We start from the raw sequence: 6000 nt of genomic DNA, 5'->3' as shown, positions 1-6000 counted from the left end.
TACTCCACCAATGCTAACTTTTCTGATTATAGTTAGACAGCGTACGAGTGCTAAGAGACTTAGAACAGGCCTTGGCACTCAGTGAGCGTTAAGTTTTATTATCGTATGTGTAGTGAATTTTCTAAGCTGTACAATCATATCCACATGTAATCACAATATTAGCTTCTCCTTTCTCTTATTTCCGATTCCAATATTTTTTTGTCTAATTGTACTCACCATCACTTCCAGAACAAAATTAGTAGTGGTAAGAATGGGTACTGTTTTGTTGTCCCTGACTTCAAGAATATTAAGAATATTGATGGCCGTTGGATCCATACATGCATAGGCACACACATGAAAGGATATCAAAGAAGTATCCTTTTATTGCCATTTTGCCAAGGGCTTTTGTTTAAAAACAAAACAAAACAGAAAGGGACTCAATGCTCATAGGTGCCTTTCAACTCTATCAAGCTGCCAAAGACACCTTCTCTTGTGACTTTTTTACATGGACAGTATATCGGCAAATTTCGTGATACTCATCCTTTGCATTCTATGGTAAACGTTTTGCTATAGTCTGAATTTTGTTTGCTAAGATTTATCTTTTACTTTGTAAAAAGTGTGTCAAGCATGGGAGAAGGAGACCCAAAGCATCAACACCATTTTAGGAGAAGTCAAATGAGCAAGAAGCAAAGCCCAATATGGCAGTGTTCTTCTAAATGTTACCATGGTTGAAATAGCGCTAACAAATCCAATGCTGCAGTGACATGCAAAAGAAAATTCATTGGCATTGCTTATTTCAAGAACAATGATGAAGACTAACCCTCAAAACTCCAATGAACTAAAACTCTCAGAGTGAAGATTTGGTTTTCAGAAGATACACTGAATTATCCATAACCAAGCCCTCACTGTGGTCAGATGTGTAGATGAGTTAATTCTATGCCTTTTTAATAATTGGAAAAAAAGTGACTTTTTTTTTTTTTTTTGAGACGGAATCTCACTCTGTCACCCAGACTGGAGTGCAGTGGTACAATCTCGGCTCACTGCAATCTCTGCTTCCCACGTTCAAGTGATTCTATTGCTTCAGCCTCCCGAGTAGCTGGGACTATAGCACTATAGGCATGCACCACCACGTCCAGCTAATTTTTGTATTTTTGGTGAAAACGGGGTTTCACCATGTTGGCCAGGCTGGTGTCGAACTCCTGACCTCAAGTAATCCTCCTGCCTTGGCCTCCCAAATGAAAAAAAGTGACAATGTAAATGTTTATTTGAGGTATGCAGGTGAAAAACAAACCTTTCCCCCGCCACCCGTGTTCATGTTCATTTCATTTATTTATTTATTTTTGAGGCAGAGTCTTGTGGTGTGGCCCAGGCTGGAGGTCAGTGGTGCAATCTGGGCTCACTGCAACCTCTATCTCCCAGGTTCAAGTGATTCTCCTGCCTCAGCCTCCCAAGTAGCTGGGACTATGAAACTACAGGCACATGCCACCATGCCTGGCTAGTTTTTGTATTTTTAGTAGAGATGGGATTTTGCAGTGTTGGCCAGGCTGGTGTCAAACTCCTGACCTCAAGTGATCTGCCCACCTTGGCCTTCCAAATGAAAAAAAGTGAAAATGTAAATGTTTATTTGAGGTATGCAGGTGAAAAATCTTTTTTTTCTTTTTTCTTTTTCTTTTTTTTTAAGAGAGAAGGAAAAGACTCAGCTTTTATTTTCAACCTACGTACTGCTTTTATGGAATCAAGTGTCACTGAGATTTGAAGGTGACTTGAGTGAACTCACTCACATTGTCACAGGCACACACCAAGAATTTCAGTGGCTTCTCCACTACTATGACTTCTTAGTAAAAGTAAAAGCCTTAAGGCAAATGATAAGCTACCATTACAACTTCAATGTATTGCTAAAACTGCTATGAGAATATTTTAATTTCTATAAGAAGGTAATAGAAATGCTTATAGTTGTGGATTAAAGCAATTATAGAATTCCATCTGGGGTAATTTCTCAGTTGATTGTACAACAAGCTATAATTTTATGGGTAAAGATTTAACACTTTGTTGTCATGTACTGTTGCTTTGAAGGGAACCAAGTAAAGCAGGTTCAATTACAGCAACAGTACATACGAGTAATCAATTTTTACATTTTCAGTTACTAATTAAGAAAAGGCCTCTTCTCTTTTGTGAAATTTCATGATTTCTGCATTCAATTCTTGTTCCTCAAAACAAACAAGAATTGTTTTAGCTATTCCAGAGATAATAATTCTGTTCTTTGAGAAGATAAGTAAACTTTAATATTTCCTTAAAATTTTGCATACCGGCAGTCTGGTTTCTCCTTCACCTTTTACTATTTCTCATTAGGAGCCTCTGTTTCTTTGATTGATAGCTTTTTAAGGCCAATCTAAGTGTGATTTGGTACAAAAATTTTTTTGGTTTGGAATGAAGGATAACATTTTAGCACCAAATTAGCTGAATGAAACTAGATTAAAGAGTTCCCCCATAGTTCAGCAGCTTTTGACATTTCAATCTCAAGGGTTATCAGAAAAAACTTGTCATTCTGAACACTGCTACTGAAGGCTATAATTGAGAAGGAAAAATGAAACTGAGAGGGAGAAAGATTGAATAACTACGGATTTACCAAATGCAATGTGATTTTTTAGTGATCCTTCAGTTTCGAACTATAAAACCCTGAAGAATGCAGTTCAGAATACCTCAATGGCCAGTTCCTGCAATTTCCAAGAATCCTGTTTGCTAATGAGCTGTAAAATACTAAAGCAAGTACCAATCAGGGGATAATTGATGAGAAAACACAAAAGCATTCTTAACCTTCGCTCCAGGAGCTTTTTGGTAATCCCAACCCTAAGTACAATTTTTCATTTCTCAACGTTTCTCTTTCCTCAATCTCAATTTGATGGAGACACTCTGTTTCCTTTGAGGCAACCTGACCTTGGGGAACAGGGGCACAATATATTTTTTCTTTATTTCTCTCCTTTTGGAAAAAGAGAAGAACCAATTATTTTTATATTATTCTTATTATTTTGAGATGGAGTCTTGCTCTGTTGCTAGGCTGGAGTGCAGTGGCATGGTCTCAGCTCACTGCAACCTCCGGCTCACAGCAACCTCTGACTCCCTAGTTCAAGTGATTCTCCTGCTTCAGCGTGCCGAGTAGCTGGGACTATGGGCACATGCCATGATGCTCAGCTAAATTTTTTTGTATTTTTAGTAGAGATGGGGTTTCATTATGTTGGCCAGGATGGTCTCGATCTCCTGACCTCTTGATCCACTTGCCTCGGTCTCCCAAAGTGCTGGGATTAAAGGTGTGAGCTACCACACCTGGCTGAACCAATTCTTATCTCTGGTTCATGAATCCTTATTTCTAGCGGCTGATCGCAATTTTTCTCAAACTTGAACTTCATCTCTGAAGTAGTGAAGTGTGTATGCAAGGAGGGCTGCAGGTACATGGGGTTCCGAGACTTACCTTCCCATTATTGCAAAAGCCACCTTGACGATTCCTAGAGAAAAGTGATGGAAACACCCTCCTATTTCCCTAGTTGGTTCATTTCACATCTCTTCAAGGACTGTTGGCTCTGTACCGGGCCCCACAGATATGGTACCGCCTCTTATCCCAGACTCTGACATCTGAGCCCCACCCTCCTTCACTCTCCTCTGCATGCAACCCCAAATCCCACCACCTCCTGGGAAAGCATGCATCACCAATTTTGGAAACAAATGATCCCTAGAGCAGCAAGACATGAAAGTCACTAATTACAAAAATATAGTGGTGTCTCAAAATGTGTGCTGGAAATACGTGGTGTGCCCCAGGGCCTTCCTCTTGGAGGCACCCGCCACCTCAAGCTCCTTTCTCCAACCTTCTCCCTCTTCCCACTCTTTGATTCCCAGTTCAAAGATCACCCCCTCAGAGAGTTCTTCTCTAGCCACGCCTTTTGTAATGATACCCCCACAACCACCACACCACATGAGCTTGCTGTAGATAAACTTTGTGACCATCTGAATTATCTTAATTACTTATTTGGTTACCATTGTATCATCTCAATTCTCCCTCTAGGATGAGAATGGTTGTCTACCCCATTGGCTGCTGTCACCTGACCACCTAGCACAGGGCTTGGTGTATTGTTAAGTGTCTAATAAATACTTGTTGAATGCATAAAAGTCTGTGCTATGACAAAGGATGAAAACACTTGTTCTTAAAATATTTAAAAAAATATTCTTAGTATATTTATGCAAATAAATTACCAGAGCATCATGGTGATGAAAGGTTAACCTGGAAATTTATATCAGTAATCCCCCTGTCCTCTGCTTCACCAAGCCAAGCCCCATGTAAATGAAACCCCACTTTGGAAATGTGATTTGCCTCACAGGATAGGGAGTGCCCCATTTGAGCTGAGCCAGTCTATTCTGGGCACCATCATCTTGTTCAGCACTGGCCCTAAGGAGGAATTCAACAAATTTGTGGTTGGGATAAAGCATTTCCTAAACAGTGTATTATCTGTCATTCATTCAGCAACACACTGCATTGCTTTCCAGTCTTACAATCTTGGGTGTTTTTTGAATCAAGCATCTTGGGTTGGGGGTTTTCTCTTTGTTCTAATCCCCTTTCCTTCTGTCTGTAGGGTGGAGCTGTTTTCTTCCTCCTTCTTCCTTGCCTATTAAACGTTTTGCTTCTTAAAACCAAAAAAATTTTAAAAAGTGTCTTGGGTTGGAATTTAAAGTTGTAGGCTCCTGGTTACCTAGGTTTGAATATGGACTCTACCAATTATTAGCTATATGATCTTGAACCAAGTAAGTTGTTCAGCTTTCTACTCCTTGGTTTCCTCATCTGTAAAGCAAGGATAAAAACATCTTGAGTTATTCCCTGTAAAGTGCTTAAATTAGGGAAAGGTAGGTAATAGGCTCTCAACATGTTAATAGTAAGAGCATCTCAATAGTTCCTCTTACTATCATTATTTTTTTTTTTTTTTTTGAGACAGGATCTCACTCTGTTGCTCAGGCTAGAGTACAGTGGCCCCATCTTGGCTCACTGCAACCTCCACTTCCTGAATTCAAGTGATCCTCCTGCCTCAGCCTCCTAAGTAGCTGGGATTAAAGAGGCATGCCACCATGCCCTGCTAATTTTTTATTTTGTAGAAAGATGGGTTTTTGCCATGTTACACGGGCTGGTCTCAAACTCCTAGACTCAAGGGATCCGCCCGCCTCAGCCTCCCAAGGTGCTAGGATTATAGGCATGAGCCACTATGCCTGGCCTGCTATCATCATTAACATTGGAAGTTTTAAAAACTTTAACCTGGAAATGTAAGATTTTTCTTTCTCTTTTTCTCAATGTTTTTATTTATTTTTTAAATTTTATTTTAGAGACAAAGTCTTGCTCTGTTTCCCAGGCTGGAGTTCAGTGGTACAATGGTAGCTCACTGTAGCCTTGAACTCCTGGCTTCAAGGGATCCTACCACCTTTGCCTCCTAAAGTACTGGGATTACAAGTGTCAGCCACTGCATCTGGCCCCTTGTTTGTAAACTTTTGCTTAAAATATCCAACACATAGAAAATTAGAATAGTATAATGGACCCCCATGGACTGATCACCCTGTTTCAACAAGCCTCACCTTGTGGCCAATCTTGTTTCACCTCCCCACTCCTATCAGTGATGTGTGGAGCCAACTGTCACTGTCTGCTCAGAGGTCACAGTGCACCTCTCTTCCCAACTCCATGTCCAATGGCATACTGCTGGGAGTTTGAAACCAATCATAGTGGGGGGATTTATACCATGGGAATTGGCAAACACATCAAGGCTCCGCTCATCCCCATTTACCACAGGAGAGCCTGTGGTAAAACAGTTACCAGCACGGCTCCAACTTCCACCTTCACCCCACTGCATGATTTTGGAACATCATATTATTTTGTTTCGGTGGGTATATCTGAAAGATAAGAACTCTTGAAAATCGTGATACTCTAATCACACATATAAAAGTTAACACTAGTTTTCTTAGTATTGTCAAATATCCAGCCATTGTTTAAATTTC

Source organism: Cebus imitator, unplaced genomic scaffold (assembly GCF_001604975.1).
Source record: "Cebus imitator isolate Cc_AM_T3 unplaced genomic scaffold, Cebus_imitator-1.0 Scaffold311, whole genome shotgun sequence".
NCBI classification, from domain to species: Eukaryota; Metazoa; Chordata; class Mammalia; order Primates; family Cebidae; genus Cebus; species Cebus imitator.
The sequence above is the reverse complement of the archived record's forward strand: the minus strand, read 5'-3'. Positions refer to the sequence as shown.